Source organism: Ailuropoda melanoleuca, chromosome 11, assembly GCF_002007445.2.
Source record: "Ailuropoda melanoleuca isolate Jingjing chromosome 11, ASM200744v2, whole genome shotgun sequence".
Taxonomy (NCBI): Eukaryota; Metazoa; Chordata; class Mammalia; order Carnivora; family Ursidae; genus Ailuropoda; species Ailuropoda melanoleuca.
Window position 1 is genome coordinate 57,565,659 of NC_048228.1, and position 24,579 is coordinate 57,590,237.

Consider the following 24,579-nt stretch of genomic DNA (forward strand, 5'->3'; position numbering starts at 1 on the left):
TAATGGAGCATCGAACTTTACATCGGAAACCAGGGATGTACTGTATGGTGACTAACATAATATAATAAAAATCATTTAAAAAAATCATCATTGGGTTCTCAATTGGGAGAGAGAAGTTTGATGAGGAGCAGAGTAATTGTGTGGTCTCAAAGTGTCTCCCCAGAGGCTGCCTTTAAATTGCCACAGGTAAATCCAACATCTTGACCAGGTCACCAAAGAAAAGCAAGTGAACATTGTGTGCCTTCGAATGTAATACCTAGAGAAAGACACAACATCTTCTGTAGTATTCTGACTAGGTGTGCTTAACCTGAATCTAATCATGTAGAAATATCAGACAAACCCCAGCGGATGTAGAATCTATAATCCGTTCAGAAATGCCAGTGCCATGGAAGACAGAGAAAGGCTGGGGAGCAAAAGAAACTGAAGAGACAGGACAACAATATGCAATACATATTAGACTGGATCTTATACTGGAGGAAAAAATAATAAAAGGACATTATTAAGACAACTGACGAAATTGGAATCAGGACTGTAGATTAGACAATAGTATTGTATCAGTTTTAAGTCAATGAATTTGATAAATATATTGTGTTACATAAGATAAATATTGCTGATCTTAAGAAATGTGCGCTGAAGTAATAAGGGGTAATGAGGCATGATGTATACAACATACTCACAAATGACTCCAAAAGAATAACTAATAAACCTATATATCTGTGTGTATGTCTATACCTGTCTACACTGCACTAAACACACACACACACACACACACACATACACACACACGCATGCACACATTAGGGAGAGAATTATGAATGTAGCCAAAATATTTTAAATTGTTGGCACATATGGGTAAAGGGCAATTGAGAGTTCTCAATATTATTCTTGCAACTTTTCCATAAATTTAAAATTATTTCCAATACAAAGTTGGGTTTGTTTTGATTTATTTTATTTTGCTTTTTAAGATACATTTCCCTCTTCTAGGTTGGTTTAACTTTAAAATATGTTTGAGAACAATTAAGCAATTGAAAGTGTAGATCAAAAGATAAGAAATCTTCACGGTTACTATTTAATTTCGTGACTGCAAGCAAAGCCATGAACTATCCAATATATTTTTTCATTTGGAAATGACAACTGTGACAACAATTCACTTTGTTTATTATGGTAGGAGGGAGTGGGATGAGATAGAAAGAACTCTGAGAGCTGCAGGATATGGTTTATAAGCACAGATTTGCTGTGTGACCATGAGCAGTTTATTTCACCTGCCTGAGACTCCCCATTCCTTCATCAACAAAATAAGATTAGATTTGAGTATATTGAAAGGCTTTCCTTCTACAATTCTGAGTTATAGTTTAAAAAATAAAGTGTGAAAATCTAAAAATTAAAAACTATACCAACAGAATTAAAGAGGTGACCAAAGTTAAAGGGAAAAGAATTTCTTTACACACTTATACAGTCTCAGCCTTGTAAGTAAATAGAAACCTGGATCATTTTTATAAGAGAACAGAGCAATGTTTGCAAAGAAACAGAACAAAATTTGAACTTCCTCTCAGGATGTCCATGAATTTGGCAGGATGTTTGCATTTATGTTTCAAAAAGAAATGTAGCCAGGGGTGTCTGCTTGGCTCAGTCAGAAGATCATGCGACTCTTGATCTGAGGTCTAGAGTTTGAGCCCCACATTGGGTGCAGAGATTACAAAATAAATAAATAAATAAATAAACTTATTTTAAAAATGTTGCCAAGGATCTGTGAGGTATGGTGAATTATTACTTCCCCTGCCTTCATATTCCTGACACAGCAAATGAATTATTATTTTTACAAACAAATTAGATTACAGAATTTAGAGAAGTATAGACGTGTCCTCATGGACTGCACTAGTAAAGATACCAAGTTGTATCATTATCATTTTACCAAAAAGGTCTTATTTTTGTAATGCTTTTGGTTCTGTATAAGTCATACTTTATGTCAACAAAGAATCAGAAAATAATTATTTATTCCCTAACAATGATTAAACTAGAAGAGACCAGAGTTGATGTGTCATAAATATTGTTGACTTAAAGTAGCAAACAATAAAAAATTTAGGAAAGCAAAGGGAAGGAAAGGAAAGAAAAAAGAAAAGAGAAGGGAAGGGAAGGAAAAGGAAGAAAAGAAAGGAAAGGAAAAGAAAAGATAAAAGAAAAGAATTAGGATGCCACAGTACCTGGAAAAGCTTTCAATGGTGAAGTCCGTTTGTAAAAAGCTGCCTTCTATTTGGGTGACTTTCAGCTAAACTGTCTAAACTTTTGTAATGTGCAAGTGGGAAAAAGATAATTTTGAATTCTTCACTAAATGTGCAATAAGATATAATCTTCCATTTGTCCAATCAAATATTTGTTGTGTACATACTGTATGTTGAGCACATTCTGAATATAAAGCAGTGAACTAGGTATACAAGATGCATTCTCTCACAGAGCTTATATGCTGGTGGAGGAAGATAGATACTAATGAAACATACTAAGTAAACATCACTGTGATAAGTGATATGGAGAGATTTGAAATAGATATATGACTGCTGGGGGTGGGTGGTTACTTTAATTCACCAGAGGAGGTTTCTTCGGGAACAGACATTTAAGCTTTGATCTGCGTAACTTGAAACACAGTAAAGAAAATACTCCAGTGCAACTAGTACAAAGGCTCCGAGATGGGAATGTACTTGCTAAATTAGCAGAATAGAATGAAAGTGAGGTGGCTGGAACATAGTAGAAAATGGAGGAAAGTTGCAATGAATTTTCAGAGGGAGCAGAAGCATAGGGATGTGTATTCTATTCTAGGTGTTATGGGTAGTCCTTGAAAGGTTTTAAGCAGGAAAGTGGATCTGATTTTCATTTAAAAGGATGATTTGAACTGCTGTATATGAGGAAGAAATTGCAATAATCTAGGCAGGAGATCTTGGGGCCTGGAGGAATGTATTGTCGTGGATATGCAAAGAGGTGGAACTTGGAAAGAAGGAGTCCACAGGACCTTATGATGGATTGGAGGATGGGGGATAAGTGAAAGAAAGGAGTCAAAGACAACTTGTAAAGTTCCGTCCAACCAAATAGATGTGGGGGGCATATACTGGAATGGGGAAGACTGGCAATTTGAGGGAATGAAAATGAAGAGATTTGTTTTGGGCTTAATTTTAAGAAGTATAATAGACAATTCAAGTAGAGATGTCACATAGACAGTTGGGGCTACACTTTTAAAATTCTGGGAGTCTATAAGGGCTAGAGTTGTAACGCTAGGAGTTAAGAGCATTTGATGGAATTTGAAGCTATAGGAAATCATCTAAGGAGAGAATGTAGTTGGAGAAAAGAAGTGGCTCCAGCTCTCAGGTGGAACATAAGAGGAAGAGCCAACCCAGAAGACTGAGAATAAGTGGCCAGTGAAATAATAAGAAAATAGGAAGAGCATGGTGTCATAGAAGATGAGAAAAATGTGTGCTGATAAGAGTGTCACCTATGAAGAGTGCTACTGAGAGGTCTGGCAGATGAGGGCCTAGAGTTGCACCAGGAAAGTCATGGAGGAACAAGTACAAGAGCCGCCTTTTTAAAATTTTTTTCTTTCTTTCTTTTTTTTTTTTTAATTTTTTTATTTGAATATAGTTGACACACAATGTTACATTAGTTTCAGGTGTACAACATAGTGATTCAACTTCTCTATATGTTATGCTCTGCTTGCCACAGTGTAGCTACCACCTGTCACCATACAAGGCTATTACAATATCCCTGACCATATTCCCCGTTATTTCTTTGTACAAGAGCAATCTTAGTGGAATGGGAGGGACTGAAGCCTGAAGAGAGTGGCTTGGGAAGAGACTATGTGACGAAAAAGCAGCTGCAGAGAATATAAAAAATTACCTTCAGTCATTTTGCAGTAAATGGGAGAAGCAACAGGGGATAGTGGCAGGAAGATGCGGAGGCAAGGTAGTTTGCTTTTTGTTTTTCTTAAAAGTATTGCTAGATTAGTGTGCACATCAACAGGATTAAGCAAGAGAGGAAGAGGGGATATGGAAAGATGATGATTGCAAGAGCACTGTCATTGAGAGGATGGAGACATGGGATCCATACAAAAGGTTTTAGCCTTTGAAAAGCAAAGGGATGTCCAAGGAGGCTGCTTCTGTACCTCACCTCTTCTCTTAATTTATGTGTCATTACATAAATTATTTCATTTGATTCTCACATAATTCTTACATATCCAATCATTTCCATTTCCAGAGGAGGAAAATAAAGTTTAGAGAAGTTGGATAATTTCTCCCAGTACATTCAGTTAATAAACAATAAATCTAGAATTCAAACGTTTCTTGCAACTCCAATCTGAATGCTCTTTCCACTACATAATACCTTGATGAAGCTGCCTTTCTAAAGCTTTCTCCCATGCAACATGGCAGATACTCACATACAAAGAAGAACAATTGCTTTGATGCCATTATTCCCGTTTGGTGACTAGTGATCAGCAAATTGTTTGGTAATTTCAAGTTTGAAATTCCTTGAATCCGCTCATGTGGAAGTTTAATGTCCAATGTCTATATCATTGTTTTCTGAATTGAATAACTGCTAGAATATAACAAGGCCACACTTACACTTGCACCTAACTAACTAGCTAATGAACTAAATCTAAAATCTAATGCTTTTCTCAACAAATTTGGTTCAGATACTTGCTAACCAGAAATTGCCAGTTCCTTTTGTTACCATTTTAAATGGAGTTCTGTGCAATAAAAAGGCAGGAAAGTTAAACACCTGATTATTAAATTTAAAAAAAAAGGTAGGGGAAATACAAATTCCGATCAAATGATGGTGCAGTGCAGAGGAATTTATAATCCTATCATTCAAAAGGTGTGGAATTTGACATTAGATGTCCTGGGTTCAAGTCTTAGATATGGTAAACTCTCTTGGTGATCTCTTCTAAGTTGTTTCATCTTTTGATTTCCTCATTAGTAAGATGAAAGTAGTAATGCTATGCAAAAGAGTTGTGAGGAACATAGGATAATCCAGTGAGATAACTTTGTAAACTGGGAGTACCTGTTAGTTGCTATTATTATTTATATGGTAATATATAGCATGTTTTATTTTGTATTTCTTAACAAGCTTTGTGAGCCAAATTCACTCTCCCTTCTGATAATGATGAACTATTCCTTATGGGTACATGGATAAAAGAGAAGAAAAGTGCCTGCAGAGGGACCCCTCTCATTCTGCCTATTCTAAAAAGCAAATCTCTTGAAACTGCCTCAGTCACATTTTCCCACAGAAGCACGTCCATTATTGGTACCATAGTACTCACTTCAGCCGCGCGCTCATTTGAATAACAAATGTGCATTGAGGGCCTGTTACATTCCAAGCTCTGAAGAAACTAGACATCAGGATAGTAAAAGGATTGTGACACATTTCCATTTCTCCAGTAGTTCACAGTGTAGTAAGAGAGTGTCTCCTCCATGTAAATTTGTTTATCTATACATCCCTCCTCCCCATGCTCCACCTCTACCACTACCTATGAGTTCTGGAATGCCAAGACCCTGTATTGGTCATCTTTAGTTTCCTTTATATTACTTATTACAATTTGTTGCTCATAGTAGGTGTTCAATAAATAATTACTGAATTGAAGAAATATTTCTAATGTATTTTTAAAAATACCAAGGTGTACTAGTGGACTAACAACCAAGATGATTTTTTCTCATAATGTTTCTCTGGTTACATTTAACAGCAAGTTAAAATTAGATCCTTTTCTTTTTTTTTAAGAAAGAAAACCATAGCAACTGTGATGTTGAATGTTTCAGAGAGCACATTTTTAAGAATTTTCTTTTTCTGAATTGCCTATGTTTGAGGTGCCTATTTCAATAGAAATTCTAATAAATAATTTGTGGTACTAATAGCCATATAAACTGCTGATTGTATTGATGAAGCAATGGAAACTCCCACATAGAACAGAATGCTTGATAAAATCCTTGGAGAAAAAAATAAATGTATTGAAAATCCACTGGATATATTTAAATGGTTACTCCCTGGAAATGGTTAAACATTAACCTTTCTTTGTTTCTTGTATCTGTATTTATTATAAAACTTTGGAAATTATTCTAATGCTTCATATAAATATTTGCCGGAGATCTTTTTTCTAAGGCATGAGGAAATCAATTTTACAGTGCTGTCTTCTAAATTAAAGAATGGGCATTTTTACAGAATGTTATCAGTGAATACTTCTTTGACATACATGATTGTCTAATAGTTTTCTCTAAAAGTATTTTTATTGAAGTAATGATTAAAGTATAACTCAGTGCCTCAGGAACACTGACTAATGTCATGTTAATCAACTTGACTATTAAAAAAAATGAAGAGGTTGATAGTTTAAATCTAGTTGGTACATGATTCACTTGAACTATCAAAGAAGAAAATGTACTTTATCCAGGACCAAATTTAAAGTAAAATTTTTAAAAACTAGCAAAACACCTCAGAAACAACTTTTGTACAGTTACAGGCCATATCTTTATAAAAATCCAATTTTGTTTCTCTTAAAATGTGTAAATTAGCCTTTGACTCACAGCATCCTTATTGATCCACATCTATTGAATGCCTACTCTATGCAAAGCACTGAACTAATGTCAAGATAAGTAAAGGATATTTCTGCTTTTAGGGAGCTTATTGGAAGAAATAAGTCATTCGTGCATAACTTCAATGTAGAAAATAAGTGGTAAAATGCAGTGGTATTCTGAGGTGGGAGAGATGGATAACTTCTGGCTAGGTTTAGACAGGTAGAATGAGGTGGGAACAGTAAGATGGAGAATTCTTAGCAGACAGACTAGAAACCAGTATCTTTTGGAAGTAACAAGGAGTTCAACTTGACTTCAGAGCAGTTTATAGAAGGAGTGCTAAATAGGTGTGGAAATATGCACTGGGCTAGGTGGTGAAAGGCCTTGAATTTCAGATTATTTAAGTGGAGTTTTAGAATTTTTTTAAAAAAGTTGAAAGGGAGCAGTTGCATAACCCTTCTGTGGATATGCATCAATTTTTACAAAGAACAGGCTCTAAATCTGAAGCTGAAGTCACCTGATTTGTAACCAACATTGAAAAATATTAATTGGGTTTAACCGTACTTTTATCAGCCTGTACATTTAGGCCACTTGTAGACATTAGGATATTTATTCTGCGTTTGTGAGGGGCCTGAACTGTTGTTTCTTATTCAAATTTGGAATAATCGATCTTCCAGGTGTTTGCAAACAAAACATCTGCCCTCAAACTTACTCCTTCTGAGTGCTCTGTGTACCATGTACACTTTTTCCTCCTTTATTATTGTTTCTTATACAAAACTGCACTGAAGACCAAAATTATGATTTCTATAAATGGTTTAAGGCCTGATGCAGAAAATACTCAGATGCCTGTTTCTTAAAAACAATGAAACCTTCCTTCTTGAAATGAAAAAGGGCTTGGGGAGGAAGATTGGAGTGGGGAATTTGAAGGAAAAATGGATTGAGGGAGGAAGAGAGAAAGCAGGGTGGGGCAAGGAGAGAGAAAGGGAGGGAGAGCAATTAATCTTCCAGAAGAAATGGTCATAAAGATAAATTTATACGTGTATATGTTTCAAGAAATGTAGAATAAATGCAGAAGAGATAGGTAATGCTGCTGTAGATGCTAAAAATGTTATTAACTAAAACCAACTACAGATATTCTGATACATTTTAATGATTGGTTCTTGAAAGTGGAGAGTCGAGAAAAGATACCTAGGAGATACCATGAAAATTTTGGAGTAGGTCAACCACCAGCAATTCCTGTTTATCTTTTGCAGTCTATTGTAAGAATGAATATGAATCCTTAAAATCAAATATTTTGAGCTTTAAATGAGTTTCAACAACCTCACCTCTCTTTTGCTTCACAGATGGCATTAGACCAAGAGGGGAACATAAATATAATTTCTATAGTATTCATAAGAATCCATCTTTATTTGGAACTTAGCCACATTGTGGTTTATAAGTTTTACTCAAAATTTCATACAACATTTAAAAAAACATTTAATGCATATGTGGGGTGTCAGAGTTGTGCTACTTCCATTTCTTCATCTTCGCTATTGAAAGAAATACTGGTATAGATGTGTATCCCTCGTGTCCATCCACCAGAGATCCTAATTCAAGGACCAAAGCTAACTTTTATTCAACCCAAATCCTATATGGAATAAGAACAAGCATAAGATAGAGTGATGGCCAAGACAGTTTTCGCCTCACTACTCTGACTAGTCACATCAGTGGTCCAAGAAATGTATTGGATGCCAGACATAATTCTAAGAGAAGAAAAGAAAACAGAACCTTGCAAAAAGTAATGCTGTGTTGATGGGGCCTGTGATTCCCAGTCATGGTTATCTTCTTCAATATCAAGCATAATACAGACTGATAAAAATTTTATTTTTTTTTTTAGGTATTTTCCCCCATAGACACACAACTCCAATATGTTAGTATAAATCAATGGGGAAATATTCTAATATTAAACTTTTGCAAATTAACATCCAAGACCACTATTATTAGAATTATTGGAACTTGATCTTTCCTATGAGATCATAGGAGGGTTTTTGATATGTCCATGTTTGACCTATCCCCTTTCTGATGACACAAATGTACAATGGTAGAGGGAGAAATGGCTTCAAGCCATATATATGGTTTTGCTTCTTCCTTCATTTTCCTTAAGAATTACCGGGTCATGGGGTGCCTGGGTGGCTCAGTTGGTTAAGCATCTGCCTTCGGCTCCAGTCATGATCTTTGAGTCCCAGAATCCAGCCCCACATCAGGATCCCTGCTTAGCAGGGAGTCTGCTTCTCCCTCTGCCCGTCACCTGCCTGTGCTCTCTCACCCCGCTTGCACTCTCTGGCTGTTACTCTCACTATCTCAAATAAATAAATAAGATCTTTTAAAAAAATAGAAATACTGCCTCCGAGTTCAGAGTGCCTTAAAGGTTTTCCTATAGGCAAACTGCTGTCTTTCAAACAAACAAATGAACAACTTTAATAAAGTCATAAGTTTTGGGAAGCTGCTCAAGACTTTATCTTCAGTCAGGTACTGTCCTTGTAGTAGATGAGAAGAAGCAAGAAAGTTAGCTTTTATGTCATTGTTATCCTGTTGTTATCCTCAGCCCTTCTTGCATTTTCTCCTCTCTGTGCTCTGATGTAAGTCTGCCATTAGCTCTAAAGAACAGCATGCTAATAGAGGAAGACAGTGGAGAAGGCTAGGAGTAGTGAGTGCAAGTCTTGGGGAGGAAAGACTTGTGTGATACAGAGATTAGGAAAACTAATGACAAACAACGTGACATGGGTAAGTAACTTAATCTCTCTACCTCTTAGTTTCTTTGGAAGATGTGGTTCTCATTCCTATATACCCTACAGAGTTGTTTCCAGGACAGAAGCTGACGGGTAAAAGGGTCTTTAAAAAATAGGAACCAACCATACTACATAATTATTAAATCTTAAGACATTTTATATTTTAAAATTAATCTAACATCAGAGATAGTATATAGTATGCCTTTGAATCAAAAGACAATTAGTTTTTACATATTTTGAACAGTAATGATTTAGGAAAATGTCTCATCATTATAAAAGTACAGCATTGATACCATTGCTACAAAAATATTAATACAGTAGACTCAAGATGAATATGTGGCTCCACATTAATGTGAGGTTGAAGGTCATGTTCTTCTGCTATCAAATCAGTTCTGAATAATAGCTTTAAAGCTGTTAAACTTGAGATTTTCATTACTAATAGAAGAAATAAATCGAGGAAACATTGTGCTTACACCACTTCTGGAAGCTTTTCAGAGGAAGCAGCTGTGGTTTCTTTAGACTCCCAAGTCTATTATGCAGGTTAGCAGTATATTTTATAATGAGTTCTAGACCACCTGCCTTTCCAAGGAAAGTAATATTGAGATGGATTTTTTTTGTCTTCTTTTGTCCTCAGTGCCTATGTATAAGGTTTTCCTATCCCCACAAAAATGTTCATCCAATGTTGTTCAGCTATAGATGATTATTTTTAAAGACACTGTCTAAATGTGTTTTCAACAAATTCTTGGTGAGTTTTGAGATTGAAACACACCCTTCTCTAATAAAACTGTCAGCACGGGGCGCCTGGGTGGCACAGCAGTTAAGCGTTTGCCTTCGGCTCAGGGCGTGATCCCGGCGTTATGGGATCGTGCCCTACATCAGGCTCTTCCGCTATGAGCCTGCTTCTTCCTCTCCCACTCCCCCTGCTTGTGTTCCCTCTCTCGATGGCTGTCTCTATCTCTGTCGAATAAATAAATAAAATCTTTAAAAAAAACAAACTGTCAGCAGATAATGTACATACAGTTTCACTTTAAGGTTATAAATACCTATAATGAATAAAACAGTATTTCCAATGAATTTGTAGTTTTAAGCCACTGGAAATTCAAAATATTGTTTTAATTATTTTCCTCCTTCTCATCCTTACAGGAGTTTCAGGGGGGAATCAATGGATTGAGGAAGCAGTAGGAATTTGGAGAATACAGTGAATAGGGTCTATCCTGATCAGCTTATTCCAAAGATAAACACAAGCAAGAAAATGTCTACCTTAGCAAACCAACCAAGCATCCTGGAAATGTCACAAGAGGTTAAGAAAAGCTGTGGAGATAAACAGGTAGAAATCACAGTTGAAAGAATAAAAATGGCAAAGAGCATCAAAGAAAAACAAAGTAATGATTTAGAGAAAGTGGCCTTTAAAAGGAAGGCAGAAAATGAAGAAAAGCCAGCTGGAAAGAAAGAGGCAAAGATAACAGAGCTTGACAGCATGTTGATCACCATGCCTCTGCCTCACATCCCCTTAAAAAACATCATGGATGTGGAGGTGAAGTTGGTCTACATCGATGAAGAGGACGTGAGCTATGAGTTTGTAGAGTCCTTCATGTCCACTGGGATTCGACCAACGTGCCCAGCCGCTCAAACAGTAGACCGTTTGCATGTACCTAATTTCAACTTTCGGCCTCAGATCGACAAATGGCTTCAGGTAGCCTTAAAGGATGCCAGCTCTTGCTACAGACAAAAGAAATATGCTGTGGCAGCAGGACAGTTCAGAACAGCATTGGAGGTATGGAATTAAAGAATATATAGATTGGTGACAGGAAATTGTGAAATGGAAAGTGTGATTACATTGAGAAGCTCTGATCATACTGTAATAAACCATGATCATAGAGTGAAAATGTTGAATGATATCAGGATTATATGATTGCCAGTTTATATAAAGCACATAAGATATGCCTGCAAATTATATGCCTGTGTGCACTTGACATATAGAAATCACCCCAAAAGCATACCTCAGGTTTTTTCTCTGTTAACAAACCCTGCAGTGAATGGTAACATATAAAAATGCAGTTGGTTTTGTAATTCAGGTGTATACCTATAAAAGCCATAAAGTTTTAGTACAGTGGTGGTGGGTAGAATACAGATTCTCTCTCTAGAAATAGGAAATTAATGAGTATATGAATTTTTCCCTTTTGATCTGTAGTCTTCATAATTAAATGCAGCCATCTTTACTGTTTAGCATGGGCTGATAATTTATGCCTGATACTTATTAAAAACAAAATAACACCATTTTACTTTGTCATCAAACTTTACTTTCCTTCCCATTCTAGTGAGCTTTATAAATAATTATTTTTCTCTCTGCAAGCAGGTAAATTGGTCAGTATTGTTTATGGCATAAAGAAAAAGCCCATGGACTAAAATAAACTTGGGAATCACCACTGAAACACAAAATAGGTAGTGGGAAAAATTGTTCCATCTCACTGAATCTATAAAAGAACCAAAGTGGGTCGCTAAAAGTCGTACTGACCTGACAATATTGGTGACTATTTCATTAATTACAAAAAAATATTTACAATGCATTCTATATGTGCATGGTGGCTCCTGGAGATATAAAAAACATGAGTTAGAATGTGGTCCTTTCCCCCTAACAATCTGATGAGGTAGGCAAACCAGTAATCAGTTATATAGAGATAGTGTAAAGGGTAAATGACTCTACCATGAGACAGAAGGCATGAGCAGGAGTTAAGTGTGAGATGTTTGTGGTGGAGATTTAAAGAGAAGTATTATTTCCACTGTTACTTGGAGTTTAAAATTACTGTATCCACAATGAATTATTAATGGATAATACCAGACAATGGTATCCCTAAATATTTAAAAAGAAACTCTAAACACAGAAAAGGAGGTCCAAAGAGATATGAAGTGATGAAGTGGTGCACAAATGGATGCATCTATAAATACTTCTGTCCTCACAAAGGGTAGTCTACACAAAGAAGGGAAGAGTGATGCATTATATAAACTTGTGAACTGTGTAAAAAGTGCCAAAAAATTAAGTTATCCACAAACCACTGAGAGTCCTATGCTGTCCTCTGGCTGAGGAAAGGATGCTAAAGAAAGGCTCCAGGAAGAACCCTGAGATTTCTACTAGGGCCATTTTCAGCTGAAGTTTTTTTTAGGGTGGGGGACCAGGGTTAAATGTATAATTTTAAAGATGAAGAAAAATAATCACTTTGGAAATTAAAAAAAGAAAAGCATAAAATAAGAAAGGATATAAGGTACAAATTAAGTCTAGGTAGACACCAAAACTATCTGTATTAACTGGAAGAAAAGATATGGTTTTTCCATAAAACCCAATGTTCAAAATTATAAAATTTGAATCAGGTTTTAATGACCCCAAGGTATAACTGTACTAGAAAATACTTTTGTTCTCTCTCTTGTGTTCTCTCTCTCTTTCTTTCTCTCACTTTCTCTCTCTCCCCCCTTTCCTCCACCTTTCTCCACTCCTCCCCCACTCCCCAACAAGGGTTTTGAGGAAAGTGTTGGATGCTGACACTAATTACTGGTAATTAACAAAGGTAATTATTTTGAGACCAAAACTTAGCTTAGACATCTGGCCTAGCTTTTGCCTAATTATCTTGGGAGTTAACTTTGAAATTTTACCTAGAATGTCTCTTAATAAAACAGAGCTGCTGGGAATAGAAAAGATTTTTAACCTCCTTAATCCTTTCTTCTCCAAAATTTAACTTCTTCAGTACTGACTGTTCATAGTATTTAATGCATCTCTCACTTTTCATTAGGTCCTAACATGGCTCCAAGTCGGGTTGAATGATGACTGAGACCAAGGCATAATGATAAGGATCACACCTGAAAGACAGATGCACTAATAAATATTTGAGTGTATGTAAGCTAGGATTAGGTTTGGCTGCAATTGACAGAAAACTCAAATTAACAGTGTCTACAGCAAGAGAGGCTTTGTTTTGTTTTGTTTTGTTTCACATAAATGTAGGTAGTCAAATGCTGGTATGGTACGATCATCAGAGCTCCAGATTCTATCTTGCTCCTCAAGATGTGGCTTTGACCTCATGATGCAAAATGGCAGCTCCTATTGATGTCATCATATCCACATTCTAGGCAGCCAAAAGGCAGAAAAAGGAAGGAGAGAGGTGCACTGTGTCTCTGTGAGCACAATTCACAGAGGTTGTACACACCTTTCCCATTTTCTTTTCCATTGACCCAAATTAAGTCATGTGGCCACACAAACCTACAAGGGAGGCTGAAAACTGTGGTCTTTATTCTGGATGGCCCTAACATTCAGGGGTTGTATTAATAAGAAGAGAATGGATATTGAAGGATAGCTAGCAACTTTCCCATGGAGTGCTTATTACTTGGGAGGCATCATGAGGTATACGGAACACCTGCCAAATGGGTGGTACCAAGTCAGCTATAGGAGTACACAGATATTGGTTATGGTTAAAGATAGAACCATAGAAAAGAAACAAAAATAAAAATGGGGGAAAAGCTCTGAAGATTAATTGGCATGATAATTTTCAGTGTTTCTAATAACCCCATTAGAAATATTCTACTTAAATGTTAGTTTCCTTGTACTATTGACAAATTATTAGCTCCTTTTGTTTTCATAACATGGTCACTAACTAGATAGGTATATTTATTATAATATTTTAGAATGATTAGGATAAAATGGTAAGCAATGATTCAGAAGACAACAATTTAGCTTCCAAAAAGCAGTCAACTTCAATAGGATTTCAGAACAAAGGAGGCATTTATTTGAATGGGCTTAATGAAATTATTTATGTTTTATGCTTTACTTTTACTATGTAAAGTTGAACCAGTTATATAGGTGAGATTAGTGCTTAGCTCTGTGACCAATTCATCCATCTTTGTTAAGTTTTATTAAAATCAGCCCTCGGGGCGCCTGGCTGGCACAGTCCTTAAGTGTCTGCCTTCGGCTCAGGGCGTGATCCCAGTGTTCTGGGATCAAGCCCCACATCAGGCTCTTCCTCTGGGAGCCTGCTTCTTCCTCTCCCACTCCCCCTGCTTGTGTTCCCTCTCTCGCTGGCTGTCTCTCTCTGTCAAAAATAAATAAAATCTTAAAAAAAAAAAAAATCAGCCATTATTTGCTCTTGGGTTTGTATTCACATCAGAAGACATACCAATAGGGCAAAAGTTATAAGCTAAAGATAAAAACACATCCAAATTAAATCACATGTGTTTGCCTAGATGCTTAATTTTTAAAGGACAATTATTTTTTTTTCTAAAATAATCAAAGACCTGATGATAAAGAACACAGGAAATCATTCTGATAAAACATAAATCTTTGCTTTATAGGCAGATTACTTAAAAGGTAAAGGAGGAAAACCTTTCACAATCTCTTATCAGGGGCCGACCAATAGTCCAAGAAAACTTTGATGAAAAATATTAAGTTCTAGTTTTTCTTAGGCATAAGTACATTAAGCATATAAAAGTTTATTTAAAAAAATTTATAATAAATTTATTTAATTTTATCCAGCTCAATCACACTTAAAATTATTTTCCCAAGTGTCCTTCTCCATAATCCTTCTACAACTTTTTTAGATTCAGATTTTTTCCTATTTTTTTTCCTCTTTTCTACCTCTCTTTAGGATAAAATTACTTTTTTCTCAACAAAAATGCATCTCCATTCCTCATACCTTCTTTTACTGAAAACTCACATCCTACTTTCCCTGTATACAGAGATACTTCCCTTGTTATTTCTAGTAGTTTTAATTATATATTAGAATTTTTCACCCTTTAAAACCTTAATTTCAGAAAAAAATAAGTAAGGAATTGTGAATTGTTACATCAGCATTCTTTAGATTGGCAAATTTACATTTTATGTTTTCTAGAGACATGCTTCCTTAGAGTACAGTTTTTTCAATGTGGCATAAAATATGTTTACTGATAGATCCGAATATCTTTAGTTCCTTTGTAAAAAGGAAACCAAAAGAGGTTAAGCCTATGTTCAGTAATTGATGTTTGTTTTATCTTATTTGGAAATGATCTGGATATTTAACGAATTTAACTTAACTCATCACTGAACTTAGCAAAATTTTCAGGTTTCAGGTTACTGTAAAGATTTGGGGGAACTATTTGAAAAGTTCACCTAACTACTTTTTATCCTACCTGATGGAGGAAAGACATTAAGGTTTGAAGCTGACAGCGAAGAAAGAATTCTTGAGACATTGTTGGTGCACAAAGGTGGTTTCATTAAAGCACGGGACAGGACCTGTGGGCAGAAAGAGCTGCACTGGGGTCATGAAGAATGGCCCATTATATACTTTCAAGTTGGGAGGGGGTTAGGGATAGTGTAAACCTCCCAGGTATTTTTGGAAATAGGGTTTCCAGGATCCTGAGGGGGTTAGCTATTGTTAGGAAACGTCATTTATTACTTACTGTTTAGTAAAAAGTCAGTAATGAGACCCTTCATATCTATATCAGTGAGTCATATACTTGAGGGATGATTGCCAAGATATATCTTCGGGGGGAGGTAGAGATAAAGGAAGTTTCCAAAGGAATTTTTATATTTTAAGGTAGACTTACAGGACCCGGGAGGTTGGGTGAAGATTTCCTCTTGCCCTTAGTAAAGTATCAATATCCAGGCAGCTGAGTCCCTAGAGGAATGTCACTCTGCCTGCTTCAAGGACTTGTCAATGGGCTGTAGGTAGTAAAGAAATTTCATAATTTTTCTTCTGCCTTTGTTTCCCACATCACTACCTACATGAATTTTAATTTACTTGTTCTTAACAATTACGTTTAGATTACTCACAAAAACTTCATAAGACATTAGACAAAGTCGGTTGTTCTAAGTTATTTTTTCCCCAACACATTTTAATAGAGATAATAAGAACTTATTTGATTACTAAACCCAGGTAGAATAAAAGTTTTATGTTTAATGCTGTTAACACTGAGGACATGCCTTAAACTAGCTATTATGTACTAGAGATTATACTTCAAATAACTTTAATTTGCTTTAAATTAGCTTTTATTTACTAAAGATTAATCCTAGAGCATGTGAACTTAAGAATCATTTGGGTTAATTTGTTATATTTCTGAGAGCTTTAGAATACCCAGTCCTTATAAGCATTTGCCTTTAAACCAACTAAATAGAGCTCTTTTACAAATAAATTTTGGCACTATCCATCCAGTGGTAGAAAAATACCGCATATCTACAATACATATATACAGACACATAAACACACACAGACACAGAGACCTTATAGTTTCATTTAAAATGTTAACCATAAAACAAGCACAATAATGTAAAATTCATTAGTTATAAAAAAAACGGTTGGAATAAATTAAGTTTATCTGCTCAGATGGCTAAAGCTTTTTCTACTAGTATTTGTGGAGAAGACACTTAAGATTTGTATTTGTCCTTGACTAGTAAACTCATGGAAGCTGTGGAGTAGTTTGTATTTTAAAAAAGAGGGAAGGGAGGGAGGGAGGGAGGGAGGGAGGAAGGAAGGAAGGAAGGAAGGAAGGAAGGAAGGAAGGAAGGAAGGAAGGAAAGGAACTCCATCTCCCCGCAATTTTTTTTTCTTCCTGTAAGAATTACCTCCTTTACTTTCAAGAGATGGCCTAGATAAGTGTTTCCATCACAAAGGCACAGTGAAAGAATGTAAGTTCCTCCAAGAAGGACTTTGGTTTCCTAAGGCCAATATTTAGAAGTCTTTTGAGATAAGTGGGGGAGATTTTAGGATTGGTTAAAAAGGAGTAGATGAACCTTAGCTGCCTCTGGAGCTGCATTTTTAGTGCGGCAAAGATCTGTACGGTCAGGATGGCTCTCAGAAGAATTGGCTCACAGCCTCAAAGACACCAAGGGTTGATCCACCAATTTAACTACACTATCTTTTTTAGTAAACTCTTTTTCAAAGCCCTCAGAAGGTTTTTTCTTTCTCTCTGGATACAGAGTTTCATTTTGGCTTTGGGGAGGAAGCCTAAAAATAAATTCTTATCAGGCTCTGCAATTGGGCCAATTTTTGACCAACCTCAGAGCTACTTTGTAGCTGTTAGCCAAGACACACAGTAAATACTTCTGACAGTACTGAACAACCCCTTGGACTTAAGAGGTGTCCCCAAAGAGGGTGCAAAAGATATTTTAATTTCCCCTCTCTACCCAGTACTACAGACAGAGAGCTGGGAAAGCTGAATCTAGTAAGAATTCTCACCCTTAGTTGGCTTCTGCCAGTTTTTCCAGGATCCCATCTGCAGATTCTGACTGGGGTTTAAAATGGAGAGTGTAGCTCTGATATTTACTAGAATTTGGCGAGGTTTTTCATTAAATTTAATTTTAGTTTCCTTTAGCTGTTTAAGGGAATAATATAGCAATTTACCAGGAAATGAGTGAGTCCCACCAATCTGGGGAGGGACCCATATGCGGACCTTCCTTTGAAGGTAGATATGGGAGCATTTGTGTTAGTATTAAAGAATTTGCACAAGGCCTGTGAGGACAATTTGATTTCTAGTGTCCCAGATGATTACAACTGAGACATCAGTTTCTGGACCAATGTTTTGCTAATGGATTTTTAGGAGGGTGTAATGGGAGGGGCCTAAGTGTTATTTTAGATATCTTTTGTGTCTTTAATTTTTCATTAGCCTTTTGCAACAAAACTTTCAATAAAGTTTTTTTAGAGTCTTGAAGCCTTTTGGAAGCTTCTATGTACCATTTAAAGTAGGTATCCTGTTCTGTTTGATTTGGAGGCCTCGCTTTTAAGTGTACTTAAATAAACAATCTTATCTAAATAAAACCATGATGACCACTGTAATTCTAGGTTGTTTTTAGTAAGATTTTGCCATTTTTGTAGATATTTATAGCTTCTGTGTCCATAGTTCTTAGACATAAAATAAGCTGTATGCCAGAAGGTGGCATGCTTAACTGTTTGGATTTTAAGGATCCCATTTTCATCATTCATTCATTCATTCATTTTAGCTTAGGCTTTGGGTCTCTCAGAGCCAAATTAATACCTGAAAAGGATATGCTGCTGGGTTAAGAACCGTGTGAGTTTTGCAGTGTACCTCATTGCACAGAAATTGTCTCGAAGTTGGCAGATGACTCTAGTGTCAATCGAACCCGTTCTGGATAACCAACTTATCCTTCCATAGGAGTCTTTGAGTTACATAATGAGTGCTCTAACAGCCTGTAAGTGTTTGACTCTTGCCCACCAATTTTTGTGACTTTTTTAGTTTCTAAGATTCCCGTTAGCAGGTAGACTTTACCTCATGTGTACATTAACATACTGGCAATAACCAACAAACTGGGGCCTGGGGAGAGGATTGAACCAGCAAACTTCAACAAATAGGGACTGCGAACTAGAGAGTCCACCTGAATGGGGAACTGCAAACTGCTACTAACCGTTCCCGCATGGAGCTTGGGCTAGGGGGTTAGATGTTACTGCGGGCTGACCAAGAGCACCACCAGCAATTCTCACTGTGGAACCTGGGACCAGGGAAAGATTTGAACCAACAGAACCCAAAGAATGGGGCCACAGACTGATTCCAAACAAATGGAGGACTGCAGCTGCCTCCAGCGGTTCCAAACGTGGAATCTTGGGAAGGATTCCAAACAAACAGGGAACTACAGACTAAACCATCAACAGTTCCCAGCATGGAATCTGGAGACAGAACCAAAGGCTAGGATTTTTTACTCAAAGACCTGGGAATTGCAGACTGAAAAGCCAGCTAGATCTGGAGCTCCACACAAAGTGAGCAGAGCTCAGAACCAAGAACTTACCCACAGCCCTCAGAAATGGCGAGAAAGACATTGGATTCAGAGTGTTCACAAGTTATCATGCCTGTGTTTCTCATTGTCCCTGAAGCTATCAAAGTCTCCTTTAATCTTGCTGCTGCCACCAAATCTGTTAAAAAACAAAAATTTAAGAATTTGAAGATCTAATTGGCTTTATTCAACAGTTCAAGAATCTGGCAGCGTGCTATCTAGCAGTAAAAGGAGCTCTGAAGGGCAAAAGGCAGAAAAGGGGCAGGAAAAGGAAATTATTAATAAAGGAAATTATTAATAAAGAACACATTGTTTTAGACAAGATCACCCTTAGAGAATGGAAAGGGTTCATCAGGTAGATTATCTAAGCAGTGCTGACCAGGTAGTTTCATGTTGATTGGTTAAAGTTTACATTCCCAGACGGCTGAAACTGCAATTAGGTTAGGTATTAAGTCGATCTGCTGATATGGGGCTTAGCACAACTGATTCCATTTGGGGCCTGTTACCTCTTTTTTTAACAGATGGAACTATTATTCTTTTGTTACTAATGAAAAAACGAAGTGACAGATAACTTGAGTAACTTGCTGGAGGGATGACAGAAGTGGTAGAAGCAAAAGCTGAACCGGGGTGGTCACTATGCCTTTGCTACTCTAAGTGTGAGTTTGTTGGATTGTGCCAGACCTGTAGGATCAGGAAAGTGATCTTTGTGCACGCTGCAGTCTGAGGAGCATTGTACTCTGATGTGTCAACATTGAACGATTTGCCCTTCAGTTGAAACTTCACAGTTTGGCTCTTAACTTAAAATGCTCTATGTCCTCACTAATTTCATAAGAAAGAATTTCCTTTTAATTAAAGAATTTTCCTTCCAGTTTTTTTTCCTGTAACAATGGTTTAGAATTTTTGAATTTCAAGGACCTGTAAATTAAAAAAAAAAAAAAGTTAGTGGTAGAGAGGATTTATATTGATGCGTATTGTGCAAGAACATTACAAAAATTACAGTCTTTTTTTTGGTGCAAAATGGTGCTTTATTTTATTTCTTTTCCTTTATAATAATTTTTTATTGTGTTATGTTAGTTGCCATACAGTGTACCCTTAGTTTTTGATGTAATGTTCCATGATTCATTATTTGCATATAATACCCAATGCACAATGCAATATGTGTCCTCCTTAATACCCATCACCAGCCTATCCCAATCCTCCACCCCTCTCCCCTCTGAAGCCCTCAGTTTGTTTCCCAGAGTCCATATTCTCTCATGGTTCATTCCCCCTTCTGTTTACCCCTCCTTCATTCTTCCCTTCCTTCTCCTACCAATCTTTCTGCTATTCCTTATGTTCCACAAATGAGTGAAACCATATGATAATTGTCTTTCTCTGCTTGACTTATTTCACTTAACATAATCTCCTCCAGTCCCGTCCATGTTGCAAATGTTGGGTAATCGTTCTTTCTCATGGCTGAGTAATATTCCATTGTATATATGGACCACATCTTCTTAATCCAGTCATCTGTTGAAGGACATCTCGGCTCCTTCCACAATTTAGCTATTGTGGACAATGCTGCTATGAATATTGGGATGCATATGGCCCTTCTCTTCACTACGTCTGTATCTTTGGGGTAAACACCCAGTAGTGCAATGGCTGGGTCATAGGGTAGCTCAATTTTTAAATTTTTAACAGACCTTCATGCTGTTTTCCAGAGTGGCTGTACCAACTTGCATTCCCACCAACAGTGTAAGAGGGATGGATCCCCTTTCTCCACATCCTCTCCAACATTTTTTGTTCCCTGCCTTGTCAATTTTTGCCATCTAACTGGCGTAAGGTGGTATCTTAATGTGGTTTTGATTTGAATTTCCCTGATGGCCAGTGATTTTGAACATTTTTTCATGTGTCTGTTAGCCATTTGTATGTCTTCATTGGAAAAGTGTCTGTTCATATCTTCTGCCAAGTTTTTGATTTGATTATTTGTTTCCTGTGTATTGAGTTTGAGAAGTTCTTTGTAGATCTTGGATACCAGTCTTTTATCTGTAGTGTCATTTGCAAATATCTTCTTCCATTCCGTGGGCTGTCTCTTAGTTTTTTTGACTGTATCCTTGGCTGTGCAGAAGCTTTTTATCTTGATGAAGTCCCACAAGTTCATTTTATCTTTTGTTTCTCTTTCCTTTGGAGATATGTCATGAAAAAAGTTGCTGTAGCCGATGTCAAAGAGGTTGCTGCCTATGTTCTCCTCTATGATTTTGATGGATTCCTGTCTCACATCGATGTCTTTCATCCATTTGGAGTTTATCTTTGTGTATGGTGTGAGAGAGTGGTCAAGTTTCATTCTTTCATATATAGCTGTCCGATTTTCCCAGCACCATTTATTGAAGAGACTGCCTTTTTTCTGCTGGATGTTTTTTTCTGCTTTATCAAAGATTAGTTGCCCAAAGAGCCGAGGGTCCTTTTCTGGGTTCTCTATTCTGTTCCATTGGTCTATGTGTCTGTTTTTGTGCCATTACCATGCTGTCTTTGTGATCATAGCTTTGTCGTATAGCTCGAAATCCGGCATTGTGATGCCCCCAGCTTTGTTTTTCCTTTTCAACAGTTCCTTGGCGATCCGGGGCCTTTTCTGGTTCCACACAAATTTAAGGGCTATTTGTTCCAGTTCTTTGAAAAATGTCATTGGTATTTGATCAGGATGGCATTGAAAGTATAGATGGCTTGGGTAGCATAGACATTTTAACTATGTTTATTCTTCCTATCCATGAGCATGGAATATTTTTCCATCTTTTTGTGTCTTCTTCAATGTCTTTCAAGAGTGATTTGTAGTTTCTAGAATATAGATCCTTTATGTCTCTGGTTAAGTTAATTCCAAGATAACATATGATTTTTGGTGCTATCGTAAATGGAATGGATTCCCTAATTTCTCTTTCTTTAGTCTTGTTGTTTGTGTATAGAAATGCAACTGATTTCTGAGCATTGATTTTGTATCCCGCCACATTACTGAATTGCTGCCCTGGGGTTGTGAGGAGTGGCTGATTATCACAAAAATTACTATCTATTATCATCATCATTTTATAAAAATATGGAGCAGTTTAATGCCAAAGGGATAGAAAATAGGAAGGGCACCCTCTCAGGGGGCACCTGGGTGGCTGAATTGGTTAACCATCTGACTTCAGCTCAGCTCATGATCTCAGGGTCTTGAGATAGATCCCAGTGGAACCTGCACTCAGTGGGGAGTCTGCTTCTCTCTCTCTCTCTCCCCCCCCCTCCACCCCACCTTCTGGCTTAATCTCTCTCTCTCTCTCTCTCAAATAAATAAAATCTTTTAAAAAAAGAAGAAAGAAAGGGTACACTCTGACAATGAAGGATATTTTAAAAATAGGTTATGTATTAATTTTATGAAAAGTTAACTGAATTGTCTTTATTTATTTATTTATTTATTTATTTATTTATTTATTTATTTATTTTGTTTCCCCTTGAGTCAATAAAGCTTTGGTCTGAGAACCCACTTTTGGGAATCATTGTTCTAGAACACATTCCCTTTATGGTAAATGGTAGGTATCCAGATGATTGAACCTGCACCAAGGCCTTCTTATGTGATTACTTCCAGTGTAATGGAATTTCGTATGAGACAGGTCCGTTCTGGAGCCCATCCAAGGGGGTTTATTTAATGAAGTAGCAAAGATATCTCATTATAGGGCAGCCTCACCTATAATTGCTCTGCTGAGAATAATTCTGTAGCAAATCTCTAGGGCATGAAAATATGGACATCCCAGAAAGCTTAATTTAAATCGATTCTAACATAGATAGTTCCTAGTGCAATATAATCAAGAAATCGAGAGTTCACCAAATTCTCTGAGTGCCTGTGCTTCTTTTTAAACATCTGTGGATTTGCATATGGATTCAGTATGCATTTCTTAAACTCCTGCTGGGATCCAGGCCCTCTTAAGACAGATATTATCAACTCCATTTTACAGATAAAGAAACTGATATTCTAAAAAGTTAAAAAGAAAACAAATGACAACTTACAGTGCCACAGCTAATTTATGGCAGGGCTGAAATTGAATTCAGATGCCCTGATTTCATATCTGGAATTCTTTACACTATTGTTTTTCACCTTAAAGTGTATAAAAATTGTGTAGGAATATTATTAAAAAGGCAGATTCTGATGCATTACATCTATGGTGGGGCACCGGATGCCTTATTTCAAACAAGCTCCCAAACTGCTTGTCTAGGGACACCTTTAAGTAGCAAGGATTTATGCCACACCACGTTCACAAGTGCCTGTCACTGTCCCTTAGCAAGTTAGCAGCACGCGCTTTCATGTATCTAGTTCACATAACCAGAGCTGTGATAGAACACTGAATTTGTATTATCTGTGTTTGATGCTGTTTCTGATTCTTAACTGCTGTGTGACTTTGAGCAACAAACATCCTTCAACTCCTTAGAATACTGTTAAGTAGGAATGATAAAAACTAATGCCCAACTACAGTGTACTTTCACATAGAATTGCTTGTTGAAAAATGTGATGAACTCTAAATTCATGTACAAGTTGTCGTTGTACTTCTCAAGTACCTCATTTCCCTGAATAGTATGTATGAAACCTAAAACTTTAGTACTCCAAAAGATTTTGCCTAATTTAGTGTTTGTCATTATTGTTTTAATCTGTATCCTTTTCCTCCTTTAACATTAAAAAGTTATAGTCTTCTTTTAACAATACTTGAAATTCAGTCAAAGCAAGGAGCCAAAATAATGCCTGTTTTCTACTCTGTTCCCCCTTTCAGAACCAGTGATCTAAATCAAACATTATTTTGAACTATTAACTGCTTCCTGCAAAAAATATAAGCTTTCACTTAAGTGAACAAATTGTTATGCTAGAAATACTTCATTTTTTCTTAGTTGTCAGATATAAACTGTTGAACTTCATGTTCAGGATTAAACATTTCAGTTTTTAACTTGATTGTTGCCATCTTTGTTCTATTCAGGGACACCATAACTAATAAGTATTTAATGATAAAAGATTTTTATATACTAGCAAATTTACATAACAGGAAAACACAAAATAAATGCCTCTCTTAACCTCAAAAATAAAATAATAAAATTAGATACATCCCTATAATTAAACACTAGTTAAATAAGACGAATCTCTAGAAAAGCAGGATTTGCCATTATAAGAAAAAAAGCATAATAATACCACTAACATTTACTAGCTGTCTCAGCCTGTCACAGGCCTAAATGCAGGGGATAAAAATACAAGTAAAAATTAGTTCCTGCCCTCAGGGAACCAGAGATTAGAGACAAAGAATAGGGCCTGCTGCCTGTCTTCTAAGACTTCATTTGCATTTTCAGGTTATGCATTTTCTAATTTTATTTTTTTTTCTTTCATTTAATGATTTTTTTTTAATTTTATTTTATTATATTGTGTTAATCACCATACAGTACATCCCCAGATTCCGATGTAAAGTTTGATGCTTCATTAGTTGCGTATAACACCCAGTGCACCATGCAATACGTGCCCTCCTTACTACCCATCACCAGTCTATCCCATTCCCCCACCCCC